Source organism: Arvicanthis niloticus, chromosome 5 (assembly GCF_011762505.2).
Source record: "Arvicanthis niloticus isolate mArvNil1 chromosome 5, mArvNil1.pat.X, whole genome shotgun sequence".
NCBI classification, from domain to species: domain Eukaryota; kingdom Metazoa; phylum Chordata; class Mammalia; order Rodentia; family Muridae; genus Arvicanthis; species Arvicanthis niloticus.
Window position 1 is genome coordinate 28,724,988 of NC_047662.1, and position 27,656 is coordinate 28,752,643.

The window sequence follows — 27,656 nt, forward strand, 5'->3', positions numbered from 1 at the left end:
TGTGGTGTCCCTACTTTTGTGGCAGAGAAGATGAGGCAGTTATGGAGGGAAGAATGACTGGCAGGCTAGCTGTGGGGGAGGAGGGGCCAATCTGTTCTCTAAACAAAGCTGGTGGCACATATGCCTGTCATCCCAAAGCTTCAGAGGAGGGGCAGGTGATTCATGAGTTCAAGGACAGCCTGAACTACAGATCCAGACCCTGTGGCTAAAATAAACAACAACCAAACCAGAAACAAACCTTAAATGGGAGCCTAGCTCTTGTCCATTGACAGAACTTAACTAAGGTAACCTCCTTGCCACAATGAAAGGAGTACAGGCAATTGAAATAGCCAGTTCCAAGCTGGGTGGTGGTGTTGCATACCTTTAATCTCTGGTCTTGGGAGGCACAGGTGGGTGGATCTCTGTGAGTTTGAGGGCAGCCTGGTCTACAGAGTGAGTTCCAGGGCAGCCAGGGTTATACAGAGAGACCTTGTCCTAAGAGAGAGACAGAGAGAGAGAGAGAGAGAGAGAGAGAGAGAGAGAGAGAGAGAGAGAGAGAGAGAGACTCCAGTCCCCAGGTTAGCTTTGATCTAGCTGGTCCTTTGTTTTGTTGTTATGATAGGGTCTCACTACATAGCCTTTGCTGGCCCAGAACTTGCTATGTAGACCAGGCTGGTCTTAAAGGCCCAGAGATCTGTTTGTCACATATCTAGTTACCTACCTGGTTCTTGTTGAAAAATAACTACATAATAAATGAATGCCAGTCAACCTCAGCAGAAGGGCACTGCCCTGACGTCTGTGCAGTCTTTTAAACTTAAGGGAAGACATGAAAGCTGGCCTTGAGACATGGGCTAAGATGGTGGGTGGATGGATTGTGGCTTCTAGGTTGCAATGGCTTGGAGCTTTGATTTGCAGCCTAGCTAAGAGCCCTCTCTGTGCTACACCTTTCTCTGTGCCATCCTTCTAGTGCGCCATGGAAGGCAAGCAGAGGTTGTGCTAAGATCAGAAGGAGGGAAAGCTCAATTCCAGACCAAAAGTGAGATGAATCTGGAATTTTCCTTCAGCCAAGATAGCATTCAGTGAAGGAGAGGTAACTCCTTATCTCCCCAACTCCAAGACACAGTAATATTAAAAAAAAAAAAAAAAAAAAAAAAAAGGATCTTGGTGAATTATCACCCTACAAATACTAACAGACTGGAGTTTTGGAGTTTTGATCTCCCCTTACTTCCCCAGGGATCCCCTCCTCCATCTCAGGTCCCTGTCCTGGTGCTGAGTGCTTACCTTGTTCCCTCAGGCTCTTCTGGAAACATGGTTTTTCATTTACAAGGCCACAATATCTGCACAGACAATCATCTCTCTCCCTCTGCTTTCCTTGGGCAGCTCGCTACTGTTCAGTCAGCGGCCAGGGCATATTTAAAAGAGAAAAACTTTAAATTAACTTTGAGAGACTTGAAATGAAAGAAAACAAGCCCTTACTATTCTTGCAGGGAAGGAGAGGGTTCTGCTGGCCTCGGGCCATCTTTCATCCCAGCTGGGGAGAAAGTTTTCCTTGATTCCCAGATGCCAGCCACCAGAGTGCAGGGTTAACTGACTAGGAAGGAGAAGGGAGAGGGCTGTTGTAAGGGCTTGGCAAGGTCACAGCGACCCTACATTCTCCACTCAAGGGTGACTTCAGTGTCCTGCTAGCGTCCCAAACTGAAAGGAGGCTAAGAAAGAAAGGGAAGGAAACTAACTAAGGCTGCTAACCTGGGAGGTCCTGGGAGGACACTGGTCTTCCTTGCTCTGATCTCAGTACTGGCCCAAGGTCTCCCATGAAGTCCCTTCCTGAAGACCTGTACCTGGAGCTGCTGCAGAGACCTAGGTTATGGGACTTAACCCACTGCAGCCTTCACTCGCTGCCATCCCATACCGGGGTAGGCTAAGCTAGAAATAAAGACACTCATTAGCTGCTGTGCCAGGGTGCGGTGCTTTACCATACAGAGGCACCGCTTCAGGCCCCGCCCCCTGCTTCCAGGATTTTAGGAATGCATAGCCCTCCCTGTTGCTTATCTCTGGTGACCGGTTCTGGACATGCTATGATGCAGGACACCTTAGCTGCCCCTGGCACAAGGGAACCTTCCTTCCCAGGATAGGTGACAGGTGGATGGCCAGGCTGGATCTACTGTGGATGGAAGCAAACATTTCTTCTCCTTTCTTTCCTTGTCTGTGGTGAGAGTCAGGAGGGAAGGGGCAAGCTTTGGAGGTGCAGGTGTGGAGAAAGGTGTCCAAGAAGCCGCTGAGCCTGTTGATTCCTGTTAGTCTCCTGTCTGGCTTAGGTGAGAACTGGGTGTCCCTAGGTTCTGCGTGGTCCTCAGCCCTTGCTCTGAGGCTGTTTAGGAAAGCCCCTGTATGTATGATATATAGTATCAGGTGGATGTTGAGGCAGGATGGCTGGCCTTGACTGGATTGGAAGATACCTAGAAGACTAAGAAAGGACCCTTCTGGATGTGCATGTGACGGCACAGACAATCACATGAGACAGATATCTGACAGTCAGAGACAAGTGACGTGTGGTACAGTAGTTGAGGGTGAAATCTACCTTGAGTATGGGTGTCGACATCCCTTAGGCTGAGGACTCAGATGCAAGAATGGGAGGAAGGATGCCACCCTGGGCTTGCTCTGTCTGCTTTCCTGCCCTGCCCCACATCTCTCTCTCTCCTGAAATGTGTGTGTTGGGCAGCCTCTTCCTCCACAGGCTCCTGCCATGATGTTCTTTTCCATCTCAGGCCTAAAGCCAGGGAGCCCATCTTCCCAGAAATTGTTTTCTTGGCAATCTTGTCACAGTGTGAAAAGCTGTCTAGCACATGAGGGTTTTTAGGTAACATTCCTATCAGAGACATCAGCTCCCATCACACGTGCTAGGGGCCAGGTCTATGACTACCGGTTCCACTGACATTATCGCTCTTTCTCTTCAATTATTTTTACTGTGGCAAAATATACATACTATAAATGCCAACCATGTTAACCATTTTCTGGTATAAAATTCAGTGGCACGAGACATAGCTCTTGTTTACTTCTCCCATGTTTTCCAACGTTCGTATCCCTCCACTCCCATTACACAGTGACTCTCAATTCCCTCTTCCCTATCCCCGGCAATCACTGGAATGCTTTCCGTGTTTATGGATCCACCTATTCAAGATATTTCATATTAAAGGAAACATACAATCTGTTCGATTGTCTATGTCTGGCTTCTTTCACTTAGCACAGTGCTTTCGAGGTTTATCCAGGCAGTAACATGTAGTGGTATGCCTTTACAATAGCTCAGTGGTAGACCATTGTCTTGATTGTGCACACTGCTACCCGGTTATCGCTTGATGGCAACCTGGGTTGCCTGTTCTTTTTTGGTTATTGTAAATAGTGTTGTTTTGAACATTTATTTGCAAGTCTCTGAACACCTTTTAAAAAGCATTTCTTTTAGGAATACTCTTAAGAACAGAACTGCTAGCCATAGGCTAACTCTGTGCTGGACTGTCTGAGGAACTCCCAAATTGTTTTCTTCAGAGACAGCATGTTGCATGCTCACTAGCAGTGTATGAGGGTCAGATTTCTCCATATCCTTGTTTTGGGGTTTGTTCGTTTGGAGACAGGGTCTCATTATATATCCCAAGGCTGGCCTTGAACTTGTGTCTTCTGGGAAATGGCTTGTGGGTAAGACACTTGCAGTACAAATGTGAAGAATCAAGGTCAGATCCTCCATGCCCATGTAAATGCCTGGCAGGTGTGGCAGCCCACCTAAAATTCTAGCACTTGGAATGCAGAGACTGGAGACCATGGAACAAGCTGGCCAGTGAGACAAGGAATACCAGCAAGTTCTGGGCTCAAGTGAGAGACTTCGATCCAATATATAAGGTAGAGAGTGATTGGTGAAGACACCTAGGGTTGGCCTCAGACCCTCCTGTGGATACATGTATGTCCACACACATGCAAACATGCATATATACATCCACACACACCACACACTCACCTATGCATGCTAAGGTATCATTAGAGTTGTCTTAGTGTAGTGTGTATGGCGTGAATGATAGCATTTTCTCCTTGAGGTGACTTGATAGATCAAACACTTCCAATCATGTAGCCCAGGCTAGCTTTGAACTACTGATTCTCCTGCCTGTACTGCCTAAGCACTAGAATTAGAGGCACAAGTCACCATGCCCAGTTTTATGAGATGTTGGTGTTAAAGGTGTTAGTAAGTGTCAGGCTAAGGATTTCCCAGGACTGCACTCATGCTTGGCAAACTCTCTACCTACTGAGCCACACTCGAAGCTCATGCTCTTAATGTAAATGAAACTACCAGTCATAGGCAGTATTCATTGATCTAGCCAGAAGGCAAATGAAGATATATAATCAGAAACTTCCCAGAAACCATTAGATTGGGAGTAGATGAAAAGAGGCCATTCTCTGAAGTCCACACACTCACAGATGCAGATGAGTGATGGAGGTAGGCTTGCAGGGTGTCTGAACTTCTGCAATCCTGGTTCCTAGATCTACTTCCTATGGCTTAGGTCATGTGAACCCAGGGGATCTTCATCAAGCTTTTCCAGATGATTCTAGAATTTTGAAATCCTGGCTAAGCTTCATCCTAGATGAATTTATAGGCACTGACCATGGAAGGCTCTTGGGGCCACAGGTGCTGGTGGAAGGGGCAGTGCCTGGGCAAAGGTGGGATTGCAGGAGAGGGATTACAATGGAGGAATCTGGGAGAGAGAGAGAGAGAGAGAGAGCCATGCTGGGAAGACAAACAACTCCCCTCAGAGGCAGCAAGGAGCTAGGGCAGGAGGTGGGAGGAGGCCAGGAGTGGAATTGAGCAGACTTATTTGTGAATCCATCAGGGAACGATCAATGCTGTCGAGCACGCTTTTTATTTCCACCCGACTTTACACCTTAGGCACTTTCCTTCTAAATCAAATGTGGTTTGGGAGAGATTTTTAATGACCGCATAGCAGTCCATCATATCGAATCTACCATAACCTGCTCTTTACAAATCCCCCAGAGTTAAGTCTTGTAAATAAATTGTTTACATCTTTTTTGGCTGTATTCATTTAGTTATTTGTTATTCTATATTACGCCACTCAGGACCTCTTTGGAAATAAAATTTGTTCATATCTCTAATTATATCCTGGGGGTGGGGGGAGGGAGATGTTATAAATGGAATTGTCTCATCAAAGACTGGGCATCTTAAAGCTTTGAATCCATCTAAATGAATGGCCTTGCAGAATGCTTATGACAAGTCTTCCTCCCACTGTAGGAGAGAAGTTTCTTTGCCTCTGAACCTTTGCCAGCCCTAAGCACTATGATTTTTAAAAAGCTTGGCTAAAATGACAGGAAAAATATATATCTCTGTGTTTTAATTTCAATTTCTTTTATTACTGGCGATGTTGACTTTTTTCTCCGTCTATTTATTGCCTATTCATAGTCTCCCACTGCAAATTTCTTATTTATGGCTTTTGCTCCTTTTTCTAATGGGCTTCCGAGGTCTCCTCATTGATCAGTCATTCACCTTGCCTGCTGTGCGTGTTACAGACCCCTGCTTGTTTGATTCTTAATTTTGTTCGTGAGAGTTTAATCGACACACTGGTTTGATTTTTATGGTTTAGATTTGCTGTTGTTTCCTCTTTGCCTTGTTAAATGAGTAAGTAAGTAAGTAAATAAATAAATAAAACAAATACATAAACTTGGTGCATAGAAATGTTCGCCTCCTCCAAAGCCAGACAAATATTCACCTATATTGTCTTCTAGTTCTAAAAGTTAGTAATACAAATGTCCTCATTCCTCTGGCATTTCTCTTGGTCAAGGTCAGCCGAGGATCAAATTATTTTCCCTCTTTAAGGAATCAACCATTCTCCCAACAGCATGTGTTCGATTCTCACTCTTTCAACACCCAGCTGAAAGTGCACCTTACCACCCACTGAGCTGCTGGCTTTTGCTGGTCTTTTGGGATGCTGTGGGTTGAACTCCTAAAGGAGCCAGCTTGTTTGAGGGGATGACATGTGTTTCCGGGCTCTCTGATGTGTTCCCCTGGGTTCTACTCAGACCTCTGTTTTCACAGGTTTTGTACGGAGGACTCAAGCAACATGGCTTGACTGTGACAGGCAGGTGTGCCTGGGCTGACCCCAGACAGATATTTGGCCACTGCTTCCTCCTAAGCAGTGCAGTATCTCAGTACTCCACACAGCATTAACACTGAAGTCATTGTGCTAAGTGGTGGAGCTAGGACTTAGAGCACGTGACTATGTCACCTAGAACCACCATGCCATTTTATAGCATGAGGGGCTTACAGACTCCCAGTGTCTGGGAGGAGTCCTGGAAGGTCCCTTCCCCCCACCTCCCGGATACTGAAAAATGACTGTATTTGACTATTCTTGAACCAGAATATAGTTAAATGGTTTTTATTTTTAACCTAAGGCCAGAGTCTTTGTTTTCCAATACAGAAATTTTAGGCAGTGACATTTGTTACGAAATTGATCGTATAATTTTGCATTCTAATTATATTGTGTCAGTTTTTCTTTTCTTATCTCTTCTGTTTGCTTTTTGTGGTTATCATTTGTTTGGCTCTTTTGGAAATGGTTTCACTCTGTAGCCCAGGCTAGCTTTGGATTTGTGAGAATTCTCCTGCCTCTATCTCTAAAGAGCCTGGATTACATGAGCCACCATACCCAGTTGTCTTTTGACTTATCTTATTCAATGCTGTGGTCCCTAGAACTCAATGGACAGCCTAGCCTATCTGGAGAGCTCCAAGCAAGTCAGAGACCCTGTCTCAAAAGACAAGGTAGAAGATATCCTGAGGAACAACACCAGAGTAACCTGTGGCCTTGGGCTGGCGAGTTTATGTCAACTTGACTCAAACTAGAGTCATTGAAGATGGGGGATTCCTAATTGAGAAAATGCCTCCATAGGATTGGACTGAAGGCATTTTTAAAAATTAGTGATCGATGGGGGAGGGCCCAGCCCATTGTGCCCATTGTGGGTGGTGCCATCCCTGGGCTAGCAGTTCTGGGTTCAATAAGAAAGCAGGCCGAGCAAGCCCTGGGGAGCAAGCCAGTAAGCAGCATCTCTCATGGCCTCTGCATCAGCTCCGGTCTCCAGGTTCCTGCCCTGCTTGAGTTTCTGACCTGACTTCCTTTGACAATGAACTGTGATGTGGAAGCCTAAGCCAAATAAACCCTTTCTTCTCAGGTTGCTTTGGCCATGGTGTTTCATCACAGCAATAGTAACCCTGACAACAGAGGCCTCTACAAGCATGTGCACACATGCACACAGGTGCACCCATGTGAACACATACACACAGAAGTCTACAGAAACTCCTCAGTTTTTGCATCACATTAAGAGAAGCCAGAGTTCTACAACAGTGGAACAGACAGAGCACAAATGTCACAGAAGACAAGCTCCATCTCACTGTCTGTGTGCAAACTGAGAGCATCTGAGACAAGAGTTGGGGAGAGAAACAAGCTTGACCTTTGTAGCAATCAGAATAGGCTCTGGGATGAATTAAAGAAAAGTAAAAGTACAATTGGAACAAAAAACAGGGACTGGGGATTCAGAGTGAGGGAAATGGACAAGAAATGCATGTAGGAGCCAATGGGCCGTCTGTCTGTCTGTCTGTGTGCTCCTGCTGCTTGCTGATGAAATGGATACATTCACGAAACCTGGAGAGCGGTTCTGGTCCTGGCTTGATGCTGCTCCCAAAACAAAGTCGTCATCATAAAGAACATTGTTGACGGCACCTCAGACAACCCCTATACCTATGCCCTGGTAGCTGGAATTGACCACTATCTCCAAAAAGTGACAGCCACCGGGGATAAGAGAATTGTCAAGAGGTCAAAGGTCAAATATTTCACGAAACTTTATCTACCCACAATCACCTCATGCCCACAAAGCACTCTCTGGCTATATCCTTGGGGAGAACTTTTGTCAATGAGAACATTAGAGGCCCAGCTCCTAAACACAAAGCCAGATAGAAGTTGAGCTCAAGTTTGAGAAACAGTACAAGAATGGCAAGAGCAAATAGTTCTTCCAGAAGATTCTATATCAAGTGTGGTTTTGTTTCTGCCATTAAAAATTGAAAGAAAAAAAAAAAGAGGTAATACGTTTTTAACATTTTTAAATTAATTATTTTTGTAATTTTTGATGACATGTATGCCTCTCTCTCTCTCTCTCTCTCTCTCTCTCTCTCTCTCTCTCTCTGTGTGTGTGTGTGTGTGTGTGTGTGTGTGTGTGTGTGTGTATGTACACTCGAGTGCAGGTATCTCTAGAGGCCAACCTCTCTGGGGTCAGAGTCACACGTAGCTCTGAGACTTGAGTGCTGAGACTCAAATTCAGGCCCTCTGCAAGAGCTGTAGTTGCTCTTAGCTGCTGAGCCATCTCTCCAGCCCCAAGAAACACATTTAAAACCTTCTAACAACCGAGGCTGTAAAGAGTTAGCTGACAGTGAGTGCATTTTCCCTTGTTAGGTCAGAGACTATCAAATGGTAGGTGGGTGGGGGAGAGAAGAAGGGGCGTGCTCACACAGCACAGGTGTTATCAAAGGCTTTGGGGCAGAATCCATGAAAATAAATAATATGCATGCCCTCTGACCCAGCTTGGCATTTATCCTCCAAGAATACCTTTCATGGGTCCAAAAGAAGCCCACGTAAAAATGTTACTTTTATCCTGGGGTGATAAGATAACTGTAAAATTCTTTATTAGCTTTCTGTGGAAGAACAATTAAATAGACCAGAGCCCCTGCCACATCGTGTATTTTTACGGTATTTGTGCCACCAAGCTGAGCCCTAGTTTGGCAAAACTCATGGATTTCTTACGTTCAAGTACGTGAAATACAGCACATAGGAATGACACCTAATGTGGCCACCTGAGGTCTGCTCCCAGAACCCATGTTAAGATAGAGGGAAGCAGAGAACCAATCCCACAGAGTTGGTCTCTGACAGTTGCCCCCACCCCACAATTAAAAAAAGATATAGGACTGCAAAGCTAATTGCTTAATGATGAGACCATTAAAAATATGATATGGTGCTATAGGCCAACACGCATTAATACATGATGTAATGTTAATAGCTAGCTGCCTATCTACTATCGACTGAAAGTCTGAGGGGGCCAGAAGCAATGTTTTGAGATCTCTGTGATTGTGGAGGTAAGATTTGATTGGAGACAGGGTGTTATTGCTATTTGTTTGTTTGGTTGGTTGGTTAGCCTGACATAATGTTGCTGTGACAGAGGACCACAAACTTAGGTTTGAAGGGTTAGAAGTCAAAGCCAGAAATGAAGGATAACACCAGTGTGTTTATGGGCCTGCATTCTTTTAGGAATTCCTAAGGGAGGGTCTTTCCTTGTTTCTCCCACCTGCTGGCACTCCGTGGCTCATGACCTTTTGTTACCTGGCCCTCTGCGTCCTTCATTATGGCTTCTTCTCAGACTCTGACTGTCCAGCCTCCTTCTGAAAGGCCATTGTGATCACACTGGGCCATGGTGATTGTCCAGGATCAACTCTCTACCTCAGTACCCTTGATTTAATCACATCTGTGAAGTCCTTTAGATCGTATTAAGTCTCATAGGTCAAGATTAGTGCAGGTCTTTTCAGGTCTCAAATAGGTCTGACGCAAACCTGGGTCTAGCTGAAGTCCACACCCACATTCATAACCAAGGGAAACTACACATTTCAGTTAGAATTAGTAAAAGCAAAGGTACAGAATTTCCTCACAAATGCTGGCCAGAGAGCCCACTCTAGAGCTGGGATGCTGATCGCCATGCAGGTGGGCAGGGGCACGCCCATACTACAGATGTGGACGAAAGTGTCAATTTCCCTCAGCTTCTATCCATGCCAGTCTTTCATCAATAAGGACAGTTAGAAGGAAAGGAAGAATGAAGGACATCTCTTCACTGCTGCCAGTCCACGAGGACGAAGGGAGCAGAGTCCACAAAGAGGGTTTCGGTCAGCCGATGTGAGTATGACAGAAATAACAGTTATTTCCAGGATCAGCTTCAGGGAAACAGACCGACTTTAGTCAGGGAGAATCAAGGGTTATGTAGTTTGGGGGAAGGGGTAGGAATATCGGGGTGGGCAAAGGTCATTGGTTGAAGGCTGAAGTACTGAGATGACTCATTAGCATGGGGAGTCATTTCAGGAATCTCAGGTGCTTGCTGCATGGCTTCTTATGCGGAGAAAAGAAGCTGAACCTGTAATCTAACCAAGGCTGTGTGACATTCTGCAGATAGACGTTATGAGAGTTTCAACCTCCCCAAAGTCAGAGAAGGAGAAACCCTACTGGTAAAGGGAGTTCGCCATTTTGCACTGAGCTTGGGGCTTTCCGATCATGTTAGACTTTGACCTTAGCATCGGGGATTCCTGACACAGGCTTGTAATCCCAGCCACTTGGGAAGTTGAAGCAGAATGGTCACAGGTTCTAGCCTGCTTTAGCTAGAGAATGAATGAAGGCCATCCTGGGCTTCAGAGGTAAACCTATGGGGATACGCTAGTGTCGAGGTCCTTGGTTTAGTGTCCATTTCAACCAAAAGAAAGGGAGAGAAGCCGGGCAGTGGTGGCGCACGCCTTTAATCCCAGCACTTGGGAGGCAGAGGCAGGTGGATTTCTGAGTTCGAGGCCAGCCTGGTCTACAGAGTGAGTTCCAGGACAGCCAAGGCTAACAGAGAAACCCTGTTGGGGGCCGACTTTTAGCAGAAAGCGGCTATCAGCTTTGCAGCCATCTTAAGCCATATACCCTGACATGAGACTTGAATTACAATAGCCTACAACAGCTGAGAACACTCCAATAATCTTGGTTTAGATACCTTGAGATTAAAGGCACGTGAGATTAAAGGTGTGTGAGATTAAAGGTGTGTGACTTAAGAGTATGATTTAGAAGTATAGAGATCAGAGTTAGAGACAAGACCTAAGGACATGATTAAAGGTGTAACTTAGAGGCGTGGCTTAGAAGTGAGACATATAAAGTGCAGAGACAGAACAGATCAGAAATCAGACTATAGAAGACAGAACCAGACATCAGACTATAGAGAGAGAGAGAATCAGAGACAGCAGACAGAGGAGACACAGCAGGAGACACTTAGAGGAAGAGAGACTGAAGAATAAACGGGATTGAATCACACCTTGTCTGGTCTCCATTCTTTGAGTCTGCCCTCACCCTCGCTCTTGCTGAACCCTGACCCGCAGACCGGAGCGGCAGCTTGGGCTGGGATACAGTGGCCGCCCAAACGTGGGATGGCCCGGGCCTCAACATTTTGCCTGGGCTGCAACATTTATTTTGGCCGCCCCAACGTGGGGCTAGTGTGGACCCCAACATTATTTTGGCGCCCGAACAGGGACTCAAGCTTGGGCCTCAACAAAAAACCAAAAAAAAAAAAAAAAGAGAGAGAAAAGAAAGGGAGAGAAAGAAAACCCCACCCCACCCTACCCCTACCCCACCCCCAGCCCAACCATAAAATCCCACAACAGACTCTGACTGTTGAGATGGTTTTGGACATTTTAGTCTCAAACCCAGCTTGCAGCTCTCACTTCGTCCTTCAGTGTTTGTGGCTCTGGGCAGAGGCTGGCACACTCTGTAACCAACTAGGTGACACACATTTCCTGCCTTTCCCACCATTGGCCTCCACTGCAGCTTGTCCATTCTGCCATCAACATGTGACCAGAGCTACAGGCAATATCGGTTCCTGAGAATGATCATGGCGGTGTCCCAGCGGAGGTTTGTTTATGAAGCAGGTGGTGAGCTGATTTGATCTCCGACTCCCAGTTTGCCAAGTCCCTTTCAGAGCATTGTTTTCTGCTAAACACACAACATGGGCCACATACGTCGTAATCTAAAATGCTCTTGTGCCCACAGTTAAAGAAAAAAAAGGGGGGGGGGCCACAGGCAACAGACGAAATCAACATATTTGATTAGATTCAACATATTCAAAATATTATCATTCCAGCATTTAACTGACATGGAAATGAGCGAGCTACCTCACAGCATGGGGGTGGGGGTGGGGACCTGGGCCACAGTCACATGACGATATCGATCACATTCTCTTTCAGAGCAGACTGCCACCCAGCAAGTGATCAGTGACCCTCCATCGGTGGCTGCCCTCTGAGACAGTTTCTTCGAAGCATCCTCTTTTATTTTTTTCAATTAAAAATTTAAATGGGGGTGGTGCTGAAGGGATGGCTCAGTAGCTACTTGCAGAAGACCTGGATTTGATTCCTAGCACTTGTAGCAGGCAGCTCACAATTGCTGTAATTCCAGTTCTAAAGGACTCCTCTGACCTCCTTAGGTACACACACACACACACACACACACACACACACACACACGAGTGAAGGGGAGTGCACACACAAATAATAAAAATTTTTTTAAAAATTACATTTGGGAGCACGGATGTAGCTCGGGTGGGGGTGGGGGAGGACTTGTGCTTAGCATGTGTGAGGGCCAGGGTTTGATCTCCAGCACCCAAAAGAAGGAGAGAAAGCTGGGATATAGTTAAACCTTAATACCATAGTTTTCAGTATTTTTTTTTTTGTCTGCTATTTCGTGGTTTGTTTCCAACTGTGGATCTGTCTCCTTTAAAGATTTATTTTTATTTTAAAATTATGTGTAACTGAGCATGCGTGAGTGCGGGTGACTAAGGCCTGTAGAGGAGAGCATTGGATACCCCAGAACTGGCACTACAGGTGGTTGCGAGCTGTCAGAGACAGGTTCTGGGAACAGAACTCAGGGTCTCTACCACAGCAGCAAGTTCTTAAGTTTCTTAAGCAACTCTCCATCCCTGGGAGCTATTTTTTTTTTAAATGACACATTTTTTCTATTATATCTTTGATTGTTGCTTTGGTTTGATCTTTGGATGCGCTTAGAAGTACTAATTATTTGCAGATGAATCTCAGGCATCTGTCGTCCTTATTCCTCATTTCTCTGTTATTTTTCTTTTGTATTTTTAATCTGTCTCTCTGTGTGTGTGTATGTGTTCTTCTGTATATGAGTGTGCCGCAGCCTTCATGTGGGGGTGAAAAGATAACCCCAAGTGTCAGTGCTTTCATCTTGCATGAATGAGACACACAGCTGTGTATGCCAGGAGAGCTGGCTTGGGAGCCTCCAGCTCCTTTCTTTGGGTAGAAGCACAGGATTTCAAAAACACAGTACTGTGTTCAGCTTTAGAAGGTTTTAGGAGATCCAAACTCGGGTCCTCACACTCACGTGACAAGTGCTTTACCTGTTTTTGTTGTTTTAATATCTTTTTATTTTGTACTCTGGGGCAACTTTTAAGGTCTAACCTCTACATCACTAATTTCGTATTTCTGTACTATGTTATTTTTCTGATCCTTATAGGCTTAAAAATGAAGATATATTATTACAATATTTCCTTACCTAGCCCTCTGCTTTATTCTTGCTGGTCTTTTTAATCTAAATCTCTTGTTTGGCACTGACTTTCTCCCATTTTAAATTCTGTTTATTGAGTATAAAAATAATCTTATCCATTAAACTCATTAAAATACAATTTTGAAAGTTATGAGCTGTCTGGTGTATTAGTTAACTGCTGCTGCAGTGACAGTGTGTAACGAATAGCCCAGAATGTGATTCTGAGCCTCGCAGTGTGAAGATTGCCTGGGGTGCTTTTTCCTTACTTGCTAATTGGAGTGGCTCCATGTCTCTTTCTGAGACAGTGTTATATAGTCTCATGACAGAGGTCAGAGGTCACTGACAGGCAAGAAGAAACACTAACAAGAAAGCTGAGGTTCAAAATTCATGTGGTCACTACTAAGGCCTCAAAACCATTGACCAGAGCTAGTCATGTGACCACCCTCAAAATCAAGTTGGTGTAATCCTACCACTTCATCATTTATCTTTTGTTTTAAAGGAACACTGTGTAAAATCACTGTGGTAGACTGCTTCAAACCTACTAGGACTCCAAGGTTATAAAAAGAAAGTAAAACTGATAATATCATGTGCTGGTGAAGATGCAGAAAACTTGACACTCTGGTACAGTGCTGATTAGAGACCAAAAATGGTACGGCCCCTTTCACAAACAGTGCGGAGAAATTTTATGAGGTTAAATATTCATATGCAATATCACCCAGCAAGTCTATCCTTAGGGCAGTCCCCTGAGGGGAGTGAGGATTTACACGGTTCATCTGGAATTCTGGGAAAGTCAGGGACAGAGAAAAGGTGAGTCAATTCAAAAACCAAATCAATGCAAAATTAAAGACTTCTCTAAAAAAATGCCTTCTGCTTCCTTTGGGACGTTGTTTTCATGGTGAACTTTTCTCGGGCTGCAGCAACATGGCCACCATTTTGTATCACAGCACCTAAAATGTGTGTGGCTGAATTTTCCCATCTCCAGATTTGCTGTTATATTTTTGAGATAGGTTCTTGCTAAGTAGCCCAGACTAGCCTCCAATTCACTGCAGCCCTGCCTAAGTTTGGAGCACTGGGGTTAATAACTGTGCACCACCATGCCAGATTTTTTTCTTTCTAGTTTTGAATGAAAAGAATTTCTACGTAAACCAGGTGTTTAGCTATAATCAAAGTGGGTACTATTCAGTCCATCTGGCTGCCTATTTTCTACCTGATTTCAACCAAGGACACTCATATTCTACCCTAGCTGGCCAGCTAGCATCTCTGAGGACCACTCAAGTTAGCACCAGGAACAACATGAGGGGATTTTGTCTAGGTATCCTGGGAGCAATTCCCAGCCTTGGGGAATCTGGTGGAAGAGATAATCCGTGTCTTTTGAGAGCCTGGAGAAGAAACTCTACTCCGGAAAACAAGGCCAGGCCTCCAGATGTTGAGCACCAGGCCTCCAGATGTTGAGCTCAGTAGCACTGTGCCTTACAAGGACAGAGGGAACAGGACTGAAGAAGTCCAAATAGGGACATTCCACACCTTTATCTTGCCCTATAGAGAGGATAGGAATGTATTAGAGGTAGGAAGAATGGGTACTCTTTCCAGGCGGCCAGCTCCAGAGACCCCACTCTGCCCATTTCTTCCTTACTCCCAGCCTTCCTTGCCCTTTCCTACCAGCCCAGCTCTGGTCCCCACAGGCCGAGTGCACATGAGGAATCAGCAGAGCCTAGGCCAAGAAGGCTGCACCATTCTTCAGACAGCTCCCCAAAGGAAGATGATGGGGCTGGCTAGTGTCCTTGGCATCTTCCCTTCATTCCTGAAATTGTCTCCAGGCAACCAGTAACTTCCTGCCACTGCAGGCCTGTGAAGCACAGGCGAGCATCTTGCCCGTCTCCTTGAGTCCACCTTTGGGGGAAGGATGCCACAGGGCAATGCCAGCATCAGGGCCTGGGCAGGGCTAGAGCTAGAGAGGAGCCTGAATCACCCTACCGGGCACATCATAAGCCTCCCTGCGAGTACAGCCTCATCTACCTTCCCTCCAAGTCCTTCGGCTTGGTCTGGCTGGTGTATGATCTTGGCAAAGTCCTTTCTCCTAGTTTCCGGCTTTTTCTTCTTAACTATCCTGGACAGTAAACAAGCCTGGGAGAGGAAATGAAGACTGAAGCAATAGGAGAGAGGGTCCCTTTTCTTCTCTGTGCCTCTCTCTGTTGAGCCTGGGCTGTGTTGAGCTAACGTCTACCTTGTGGAGCAGGCAGAAGCCAGACAGGAGACCTTCTCAAGATCATGTTGGTGTGTCTCCAGGGATTGTATGTCAGGGAGGCCCCAGCTTACAGTGGCTGAAGGGTACTCTTTGGCACTTCCCTTGCTGTCCTCCAGTCTCCAATAACTTTGGTCACCATCCTAGGGAGCACAGGTGAGACAGTGAAGGGTGATTGGAAGTTGGGAGAGGGTGTAGGGAAGATGGGAACAGCAAGAGTAGACTCAGGTGTCTGAGGACTTAATCAAAAGAATGGAGCAGTGACTCTGCTTTCTAGAGGCTTTCTTGGGGTCTCTGCCTGGCCTGAAGGAGCTGGCACCTCCAGCAGAGATGGGAGGTGAGGTGGTATAGCTTCACAGGGAAGGGACTTGAGAAGACATCAGTGGGTATATTTAGAGTAAACACTTGGAGGTGCCCTGGGCTCTTGTACTAGAATACTATGGTGGGTCATCCAGCTTACTATAATTATTATTACCTGGCCATGTGGTCTCCTTTTGCAGTATGCTGCTGACAAGCAGAGTTATGCTGATGTCAGAGGCTATTGGGGAGGTGTCTCAGTTAGGGTTTCTATAGCTATGATGAAACATCATGATCAGAAAAGCAAGTTGGGGAGGAAAGGGCCTATTTGGCTTACACTTCCATATTACTGTTCATCATCGAAGGAATTCAGGACAGGAACTCAAACAAGGCAGATACATGGAGGCAGGAATTGATGAGGAGGCCATGGAGGGGTGCTGCTTATTGCTCTGCTTTCCATGGTTTGCCCAGTCTGCTTTCTTATAGAATTCAGGATGACCAGCCCAGGGATGAGACCACCCACAATGGGCTAGGCTCTTTCCCATCAATAGCTACTTTAGAAAATGCCTAACAGTCAAATGTTACAAAGGCATTTTCTTGATTAAGGTTCATTCCTTTCAGATAACTCTAGTTTATGTGTCAAGTTGACATAAGAACAGCCAGCACAGGAAGAGACATGAGACACAAGGAAAGATGACTTTATTCTATCTGGGGAGGAGCGATCTGCAGAGAATCATGGTTTGCGCTGCCCTAAGAGGCCATATCAATGTCCATGGGAGAGCACATGTGTAGACAGAGCTAACACTGGAGTTGGCAGGTTACGGTACCAAGGGGTCCTACTGAGGCCAGGCCAGCTGGAAGATTTTTGGAAATGAGGAGGAGCTTGAGACAAGAAAGGTGCCCAGGACCCTAGGGAAAGGCTCAGAAGTAGATGTCCCTAAGAGGAGATGGCTGAGGGAACAAAGAGTGGTTGATTACTTCTCATGCACAGATAGACATGAAACTGAGTATCTCCATGGGGATGAGCAATGGGAAGGGATGGGGTTTCTGAGGCCTAAGGAGTTGGTTAAGAAGAATTATAGGGGATAAGAGTCCCTGGTCAGGAGAGTCTTAGACTTGATCTTAGGTGGTAAGAAGCCAATTGAGAGGTCTCTGTGGCTCCCTCGGGGTATTGTCAGATAGCTGAGGCCACTCAGGTGAGGGTTTGCACTTAGCAGGTGGAGGGACTAAGTGAGTCATAATAGGTAGTACAGGGTAACACCTCTCTTTTCCTGTGCCTTTTCCCTCTGGCTGTCTTCCATTTTCCTCTCTCCCTTTGCTCTATTTCCTCTTCCCCCTTGTCTCCTTGGAGGATGGAGCTGAATTCCCAGAAATAGAAGTTGAATGGGAAAGTTTTATCCTTGGCACGAGAGATATCTGCCTCACTCCAGAAAACCCAGTGTAAGATAAATCTAATTAAATCTGTTACTGTTCACAGAGACTAGTTTTGTGGGCAATTGACCTGTTTTATTTATTATGTAAACCATCATGAAAACCAAGCTCCATATTATTTATGCTAATGGAGGGAATAGGTAATAAATCCCGAGTGAGGATGTGGGTAGACCAGATGGTGCTGGTGGCACTTTGATGGCTGGTGCTGGAGGAGCCCATTTCAGAAGTTGCTCCCAACCCCAGGAGAAAGGCTTGGAAATGTTGGAAGGAGGTGGGGCTTGGAGGGGCAGCCTCACTTACAGCAAATTGAAGAATGCTAATGAGATGAGGGGACCTTTCTGGGTCACCCCTCCCTCTTGAGGAAGCTCCAAGCCTGTGTCATGAGCCTTGGAAAGATGGGACTGGAATTAGATGGTAAGCTTCTAGTGTGCTGTGTCCCAAGCAAGATTGCCACCTACACAGTGGCACTGGATTCCCATGACAATCCTGAGAAGTAGGTCTGCTCTGATTCTGGTTTATAGAAAATGGAGCCGGCAAGAATTGGGGCGTGTGAGCCTCAGGTCCCCTTTTGGGACTCTGAGGACCCAGGTAACTGGGGAAATGGTTTGATGGACAAGAACACTTGCTGTGCAAGCATGGCCTGCATTCAGATGCCCAGCACACTTGTAAAGCTGGATGTGACCATGCAGGCCTGTAACCCTAGCATTAGGCAGTGGGGGCCGGGGTGATGTGTGTGAGGATGGAGATAAGAGGATTGCTGGCTAATTAGCCTAGCTGGAAAATCGTGAGTTCCAGTGAGAGACCCTGCCTCAAGGGAACAAGGCAGAGAGAATACGGTACTGGATATCTGCCTCTGGCTTCTGCAAACACACATACGCGCGCGCACACACACACACACACACACACACACACACACACACGAGACAAAGAAAGAGGGAATAGACCAGGAGGAAAGAGAGGAAGAAAGGAGAAAAGAGTTGAGAGAAGGGTGAAGTTGTGTGTGCCTGTGTGTGCGTGTGTGCGTGCGTGCATGTGTGTGGTGTGTGTATGTGTGTAGTATGCATGGTGTGTGTCTGTGTCTGTGTAGTAGTATGCATGGTGTATGTCTGTGTAGTGTGTGTGTGCGTGTGTGTGGTGTATGTATGTGTGTAGTGTGCATGGTGTGTGTGTGTCTGTGTAGTGTGTGCATGTGTGTGGTGTATGTATGTGTGTAGTGTGCATGGTGTGTGTGTGTGTAGGAGATGAATGAGGATTGGAGAAGGGGCAGGAATGGGGTAGAAAGACAAGATGAGGAGGATAGAGCAAAGGGAAAGAGGACAGGAAAGATGGAAGGAAGAGACATCTTGCTTTCCCCTTGAGAACAGCTGGCCCTAGATCTTTAAGGGGAAATGAGAATCAGGTGCGAGCCGGGACGGTCACGTGAGGGCATGCGCTACTCCTCATTATGACTGCGGGTGAAACCAGGGAGCTAGCTTGATTACTTGGGGGGGGGTCATGGCGAAGGATCTAAGTTTACTGTATCCTCAAAAGTAAGTAAGAAGGCACCCAGCCTGCAGCTGTTTTCTCTGCCAACTCCACCCTCTGTTGGCAGACCAGGCAGACACCTTCGCTCTCCTCTGGATGCCAGGGACAAATGCTTACATTTTCTTGCCTATTTCAGGCCAAAGAGTCCAGAGAGAGGCGATATTTAATCCCCAAATGCTTTGGCTTATTTTCAAGACAGATAAAGAACAGTTAGAGAAAGTGTAGAGGAGAAAAATTTACTAGCAAGGGCGTTGGAATGGCTGTGTGCCTGCGTTAAGGGCTGGACTTGAGCCCTGTGTCTGTGAGCCTTGCTGTTCTCGGGGGACAGTGTTACCCACTTCCAGAGCTTCCGATGAGGACTCAGCAGAGCAGAACACAGCCTAGCACCAAGTGTGGCATGGAGGATGTGCAGACTTAGGTGGGAGTCCCAGGAAGACATCTTCTCAGATGAACTTATTGCAGAGAGTGGAGTGGGGAGCAAGAGAGAGCTGGACAGAGAAATCCTTTAATGGTGCTGTGATTTCGCCAAGGCTGGGCTGTGACACCAACAGTCATGTGACTGGACATCCTAGTTTGTCCAGCACCAAGGGCAACCCAGGGCTTTAGGAGCTTAGAATGGGAAATTACTGGAAAAACTGATATGAACTGATCACCCTATCTTACAACACTGTCCTGTATCTCAATGGGTGCAATGGCGCAGGGCTAGCCTTGGGTGTGGTGGTTTTCTTTGAGCATTAATTTCTGAAGGTCTTGGGCTATGAGTAGTTGGTTATCAATGCCCCCCCCCCCAAAACACTTGGTGGAATGAGGGGAACGAATATTGGAATGTGAACACCACTCTACAGTTGCTTACGAGTGAATTCAATCACCGTTTCGATACAGGCGATGGTGCAGGCCATGATGATACAAGCCACCCCCTGGGGAGTCACAACTGAGTTCTCCATGCTAATGAGGTACCTAGAGGCCCTGAGAGTTTGGCCAATAAGCTTCCCTTCCTGGACATTTCTTCCTGCAAAAGGTATTTAATTTCTAGTCTACCCTGAGGAGATGGTATGCACCCATTTTCCACAATGAACAATCAATGAACAGTTTGGAACCAAGGACTGTCTCTTTCATCAAGAACCGCCATGGAGAGCATAGAGAAGGCCTTTGATTACAGAGCCATGCTGTCTAAGCCTCCTGCAGAAGGCCCTTTTGCACTCCTGAAGTCACCACCACTAAGCTTAGTCAGAGTTCCCCATTCAACCAGCCCTGGGCTAGTCCTCAGCCCATGGCCTCCTCCGTTCAGCTTCTCTGGGACTTCCAGTGGAATTTGGGTATTCCTCTGGCCCCAGCCTCATTTCAGGCCTGTGGACCCCCAACTCCATTCCCAACTCCCCATGACCCAGTTGCACCTGGATGTCCAGGTGTTTGGGAGCCCCCAGCCCCATCGCAGGCCACGGACCCCCCCAACCCTTCCTTCCCAACTCTTCTGTGCAGTTTTCTAGCAGCCACTGGACACTCGGGAGTCAGGAAACCCCAGCTTTGGCCCCTCTTATCTTAGACCACGCTTCCCCACTCCTCACTCCCCGAGTGGTGTCTCTATGCTTTGCTTGAGCCCAGCACACAACAGGTGCAAGATAAATGCAGTCTAGCGCTCAGCGTTCTGCCCACCCCCCAACATCGTTCTCATACCTCAGTGGAAGGGTGGGAAGCAGATCCACAGGGAATGCCTTCAAATCTTCACCTTGCCTCATTAAAGGATGAAGTTTGCCTTTCTTCAGGGTCTGCCTCAGGAAGCCAGGAGACCTCCATGACAGGCCAGTCTCTGGGGGACACTAGCTTGGGATGGTGGGATTCATGAGGTTGTCTAATGGGGATTATCTTCCTTTCCTCCCTGTCTCCTTTCTTTGGTTTAGGAGTCCCAGGCTCCTTCACTCAGATAACTGAAGTGATCATAACACAAATAATAACAGTTGAAGTGGTAGACAGAGTGTCAGGCATGGTTCTAAGAGCTTTGTATGGAGTCGATCATGGCAACTCAGAACTTAAGACTGAATGCTCCATGGGGGAAGGAGGTGAGGGTTTTTGTTTTGTTTTGTCACAAGTGTCACATAGTCCTTACCAAAGCAAAAAAGAATACAGACTCCACCTCCCAACAGGAGGCATATCAAAGAGCTTGCGGCTGTCTTAAATTAACCAGGAGACCGCCTTGTCTGCCCTGAGAGTCACTGGTGCTTATGTCATATACCTTTCTGCCTTCCTCTCAAGCTTTCTCTTTCCCTAGGAATTCTACTTCAGAAGACATAGTCACAGGGGCTTCACTGTCCCATAGCCTCAGGCCCCCTAAAACAGGTAGTGAGGCAATGTGTCTGCCTCCCCAACCCAGCATTCTACCAGCCTCTTCTCACCTCTTCCCTCTTGTCCTTCACGCCAGATTCTGTGGCTTTGTCCTAACTCAGCAGAGGGCCAGGCACAGGCTGCACAGACCTGGGGTCCTGCACAGTGGTTAGACAAGAGACCTACCAAGGAGGGCTGCAGTTCAGGTGGCAAGCGTCTGGCAGACACAGTCCATGATAATGATAGCAAGAAGTATTACTGGCTGTGGGAGACTCAAATTCAGTCAGATCACTCCCTGATGAAAATGTCCCATGGCCCCCCATGGCCCTTGAGACCTGGATACAGCCATGCCTGAAGTGTCATTAGCACCTTGCTTTTCAGTCAGTTGAGCCATGTGCTCCCCATGGCCTTAAGGGGTTTCTGTTCTTTGTAACAAAAGAGCTCCAGGAATACTAGGGGTTTGAGATGCAGTCTGGATATTCAGCATTGGGGCTCCTCAGAGGCAAAAAGTACAACTTTGCTGTTTTTACTGGAGGACCTCACTTGTCATTGTACAGATAGGGAAACTGAGCCTCAGAGAGACAAGTTCATATAGGCTGTAGGCAAGACTGTAGAGTGTTTTCTTAAGTAGTGATTGATGGGGGAGGGCTCAGCCCATTGTAGGTAGTGCCATCCCTGGGCTGGTGATCGTGGGTTCTTTAAGAAAGCAGACTGACAAGTCATGAGGAGCAAGCCAGTAAGCAGCACCCTTCCATGGCCTCTGCATCAGTTCCTGCATCCAGGTTCCTGTCCTGCTTGAGTTTCTGGCTTTCTTTGATGATGAACTGTGATGTGGAAGCATAAGTCAGTTTACTTTCCTCCCCAAGTTGCTTTGGTCATGGTGTTTCATCACAGCAATAGTGACCCTGACTAAGTCAGGGAAGAAGTGAGGTCTCTGAACCCCAATCTAGTGGTCCTCACTCCATTGGAGATGCCTAAGGAGGGTGATTTCCCACTAAGGACTTTGACTTCCCTGTATTTGGTATAATGTTCAGGTCTTACAGTCTCAACTCATGAATGATGTTATTGCTTGCATCTGTCCTTGAGAAGGTGGGGACCAGAGCCTCTCAGACCATCTCTGACATGCCTGCTCTTTGTGGTGCACTGAAACTGTAGTGCCCAGGGTCAGAAGCCATTGAGGGGAGGGCACCTGGGGCAGCCTCAGGACAGCACAGCCAGGAAGGCTGCAAGGCTCCCTTGTGTCGCCTCACTGTGGTATGGGCTCCACTGGATCCTAGCCATGTGAATCTGCTCTGTTTCTGTACTGTACCTGGCAGTACCCACCAGGGGCTGTGCTCAAAGCCTTCTCCATTCCTGCTTGGCCTTGTCATCCCTCCTCATGACTCAGGCATCAGCCCATTCTCAGAAAATGCTTTTTTTACCTCTCTTCAATAATTTAACAAATGTTACCTGGCCACTAATCTGGTATGAGAGTAACTGGAGCTTATAATGTCCCTGGCACAGGGGAGATGCTTCTCTCTCTCTCTCTCTCTCTCTCTCTCTCTCTCTCTCTCTCTCTCTCTCTCTCTCTCTCTCTCTCTCTCTCTCATATATGGCCATGGGTAAGAAAGACATTTAGATGCAGACTCAAGACACACACACACACACACACATACACACACACACACACACACGGAGAGAGAGACAGAGAGAGACAGAGACAGATGTACAGACATATTGACAAACAACACATATCTTCAACTACCAAGGTGCACAGAAACACAGATGCACAGAGAGGCGCAAACGTGTAGAGGACATAACCTGGACCAATGCCGATGAGAGCTTGGGAAGCTCAGAGCCTCAGGCTGCCTGGTGGGACTCCCGTGAGCATCCTTGTGAGCATGCATTGAAAACCAAGAGGGACCGAGGCCCCTGGAGGTCTGCAGGAGAGTTCCAGGCAGGGGGTGCTGCAGAAAGGAGCCAGGGGTAGTGGGAAGAGCTGGCTTGCAGAAGCTACGGCTCATGGGGAACAATGTGTGGCTGGGAGCTGCAGTCCCAGATATGGATTGAGATTTAGAATGGGCTGGCCTTTTAGGTCCCTGTGAGGACTTAGAACTTACTGAGGATGTGTGTGTGTGTGTGTGTGTGTGTGTGTGTGTGTGTGTGTGTGTGTGTGTGTTGTTTTTCTGAGACCTCATCCATCCCCTGTAGCTCAGGCTGGCCTTGTACTAGCAGCAACCCTTCTATCTCAGTCCCCTACATGTTGGTATTTATAGGTGTGTGCCGCAACACCTGGCTTTCATTGGATTTTGCAGTGAGGCACCATTAATGGCTAGCAGGGTGTGGTACAATTTTACTTACATTTTTGGCAGCTTCCCCTGGCTACCATAGGGATGATGAAGAGGGGAATATGTAGGAAAAGCTTGGAAGCAGGGAAACCAGGCCGTAGCCCAGGCAGCCTCAGTGGTGACCAGAGCCAGCACAGTGGCTGCCGCAGTGGAGGCAGGGACGTTCTGGGTATAGTGTCAGTAGGGTTTGCCAAGGGCCTAGAGACGGAGGAGAGCTGGCCAGGGCTCCTGAGTGGCGTGCATTGAACCAGCGAGGACTGGGGCAGAGGGACTGGGAGGCAGCCCAGTGGTTTCACATAGGTAGTAGAGAATCTACAATGCTTCAGCCCATGGACCTGCCTAGGACAGGTTTTTAACTGAGTTCAAGGTCTAGAGAGGGGACTAGGGGCTTCATATCTTTGGTTTATAGGGGGTGCTTAGTGGCGTATTCCTGGTTGTAGCTCCCTGTGTAGAGAGCGAACGGGGAAGTGTCATGTCCGAGCCCCTTAAATCTGGGTTCCATTAGCCTCTGGGCTGTCAATCATCTCATTTGGTTTCCTGGCTGTTTCAAAGGTCAGAACAAGTAGAGGGCTTGGGTCAGATTCCTAAGAGCCGCTGTAACAAACCAGTGGCTTAAAACAAGTTTATTCTGGACGAGGGGCTTGAGGCCAAATCAGGATGTCTTCGGGGATGCATGCCTGCCAGGTCTAGAGGAGACTCCTCCTCCTGGGCTCTAGAACAGGAAAGTGACCATGACTTGGTGGAAGGATAGATACCCTGCAGAGAGGACTAAGGGCCAGGAGAAGCTGGGAGCCTCTTGCTTCTACAGGAAGTACATTCCCAATGCTCTTCTAACACCTGGGAGTGCTTCCCACCTTCTCCAGCCAAGGAGCCAAATGCTAATCCTGGTCTGGGCCCTGCTAAGCTGCTGTTTAAATAGTCAAAGATTAGTTTTCAAATTGACAAACAGAGCCCATCTGGAATGCTTGGAGCCGACTCCTCTAGGGCCTGGCTGAGCAAACCCAGTTTAATTAGGACTGGTGCTTGGCCCAAGGCAGAGAGGTAAGGGGGAGGGCCAGCCACCTTCTAGCATGGCAGCTAGGCTTGCTGCTAGTTTGTATGTCTGGTCTGTTTGTCCCTCTGACCCAGTGCTTCTCCCAAGCAGAAAGGATAGAATCAGGACCTCAAGCTGTCTCTTGAGCTCTGAATCTACCCTCTTCCCAGAATCCTTTGGGTGCTCAAAAGTTCCCTCACTATCTCAGGCTTCCATCTGTGTGAGTGCATGTCATTCTGTCTTCTGTTCATCCATGCATCCATCCTCCTATAAAATAACTATTGAGACCCACTGTTGACTGGGTGGAGTTTCAGGCACAAAAAGCCTTGCCCTTGGAGTTTTCCATGGGTGGGCACCAGATGTTGATCCAACAACTTGGGGCATGAATATTTAATCATAGCCTCTGAGATGTGCTCAGAAAATGCATGGTTCTGGGTGAGTGGAGTCTTGATGTGGTTTCTGGAGGTGGGGTGTGGGTAGTCAAGGAAGGCTCCCCTTTAGGGAACTGGTATCTGGACTGAGATTTTTGAAGTAGGATGGGAGATGGCCAGGAGAGGAGAATGTATCTGAATGTAAATGCATGTTTTGTACATATGTGTACAGGTATGACACAGTCCAAGCAGAGGAAACTCTGAGTGAAGGGGAGAGGAAAGAAGGAGCCCAGCACTGGGTGCCAGTGGGAGGCCGCATACCTGGGGACCAGCTCCAGCTGAGGCCAAACCAGGACTGGCCAGATAGATAATCAGGGTCTCCTTGGTCTCTAGTCCATTGGGGTCTGGAAAATGCTAGAAGGCCTTGCAGGACTTAGAGATTTGCATTCTAAAGATATCAGAGCTTGGGGCTGGAGAGATGGCTCAGTGGTTAAAAGCACTGACTGCTCCTCCAGAGGTCCTGAGTTCAATTCTCAGCAACCACATGGTAGCTCACAACCATCTGTGATGGGATCTGATGCCTTCTTCTGGTGTGTGTGTGTCTGAAGACAGCAACAGTGTACTCATGTACATTAAAGCTATCAGAGCTCTGTCTGCTGCAGTGGTGTCCCCAACTCCCCCACCCCCATCATTGCCTTCTCATACCTGGGATTCCTTTGGTACTGTGTGAGCTAACTCAGTGTGTGTTGTGAATGTTTAAATGGATGTACGGAGGGCCTTTGGCCCCATGCATTACCCTGTGATTCTGAGGATCCTGACAGAGTTTGGATCTCAAATTTTCCTAGTCCTTCCCTTTGTTCACACACTCTGCACAGATACCTGACCTCTCCTGGACCCCAGGGCCAGTAGTGTGCTGGCAAAGTTAACATTAGGCTCTTCAGATGAGAAAAGGCCCTCTTGTGGTATGGGCCAATTCAGTCATGAGGCCCACATAGACACTTGACAAGACAGAATACAGATCTGGGCATAGCAACACAGCCATTTCTTGGGAGCCATTTTTCTTGGTCAGTCCTAGAACCCTAGTCCATAAACTGCTCAGTGTGACCAGAGGTATAACTGGGGGCCACAGTCAGGTCAGTGCCACATTTGGCCTCAGGTTAGGGCTGCTGGTTGACATAAGTGGCACAGGTGCAAGCTGAGAGCTAAGGCTCCAATGTGCTCCAATGCTCCTGGGATGCAACCCTGGTTTGCTATTACTGGTGTGACAGTGGGCATCTCTGCCCTGCGCTTCACGTGCTCATTTGTGTTGGAGGGACAGAAATGGTAACCATAACTCCATCCTGGAACTGCAGGGAGGTGGAATCAGGACAGCTTATAAAGTCTTAGGATGGTGTCCCCCACACAGGAAGTTTCTCATCCCATCTGCTGAGGCCTTGAGAATAGCCATCCCTCATGGCCAGTGTAGCCATGTCTGGGCTCTGGACATTCACCCCCAGGTCCATCCTTTCCTGACCTCAGCTGACTATCCTGACTCTTTAGGTCTCTCGAATGGCCCTCTGGGACGCCTGAGCACCCTTAATCTATGACCGGCAGCTGAAGCTCTTCATTCCCTGTGGCCAGATCTGGACCCCAGATATGGTTCTTCAGAGACAGAGCTTTGGGAATCTTCAAACAGCCCAGATCTCAATAACTCAGATTCTTTCAGAACAGGGTCTTCCTAACACATAGTTCAAGAATGTTTAGTTGGAGGGCTGTTGAGATGGCTCAGCAGGTAGAGGTGCTTGCCACTCAAGCCTGACATCTTAAGTTCAATTCCCTAGAACCCACATAGAGGTAGGAGACAGTCAACTCCATAAAGTTGTCCTCTGACCACAGCAAATGTGCCCTTACATATTTGTGTGTGTGTGTATATATATATATCACACAAATAACAATGATGATGATAAATTTAAAAAATAGTTGAAGCATATTTGTTCAGTTTAATGAGATGGACAACTTTCACAAGACACTGGGAAAGCCTAGCCACCCTTAAGAACACAAAGGGAGAAAGAAAGCCCCAGAACTTCACACGACAGGGAAGGAGAGATCAGTGAATGTCGCTATCATGCACGCATTGTTCATTGGGTTCTCTTTGGAGAGTCAAATGACAGAGAAGAACTTGAACATGGATGTTTAGAAGAACTTAAAAGGGAATAGCTTTAATTTTTCTTTTTTTTTTTTTTACTGTAGATTTTAATAAGGCAGACATGGTATGAGGTCTTAGTAAGTCACAGATGGCACACTCAAGTGTTTGTAAGGATTTGGATGTGGTAGGGAAGCCATAGAGGTGCTGAGAGGGGCTTATGGCCACCGCCAGGCTCCAAGGAACAGTATTTAGGCCACATGGATGCTGCATCTAGTCTCCATATTTTCATCCAGACACAGAACTGTGTTAGAATTGAGGGTTGAGGGTGTCCTGAGTCATGGGGTCCTTACTCCACCTGTTCCTCTAAGAGGACTGCAAGTCCCAGGGAGGTGGAGGAGCCTCCGTGGGATGATGTCTCAAGATCAAATCTCTGAAAATGGTTCCTGAGGCCCCAGCTGGGCTTGGCCATGTACCAGCCACTCTGCCATCCTTCAGGACACAGATGGGAGTTGGCCCCAGACTGAGAAGGTGGCAGTTGGCACAACAGAGGTGCTGCTGGCTGGGCGGAGGCCAGGCTCCCTGACGGGTTTGCTTTCTGCCTGGTGATTACCCATTACTCCCGTCAGTGCCTGATA

The 27,656-nt window shown here is 47.2% G+C and overlaps 1 long non-coding RNA gene across 1 annotated transcript in view; it reads right to left on the minus strand.

Moving 5' to 3' along the window:
* Nucleotides 1–27,656, minus strand: part of LOC143442203 (uncharacterized) — a 43,662-nt gene that overhangs the window by 12,299 nt on the left and 3,707 nt on the right. The window contains exon 2 of the long non-coding RNA XR_013110214.1: nucleotides 1,261–1,366. This is a non-coding gene — a long non-coding RNA (uncharacterized LOC143442203). The remainder of the gene's footprint in view (nucleotides 1–1,260; nucleotides 1,367–27,656) is intronic.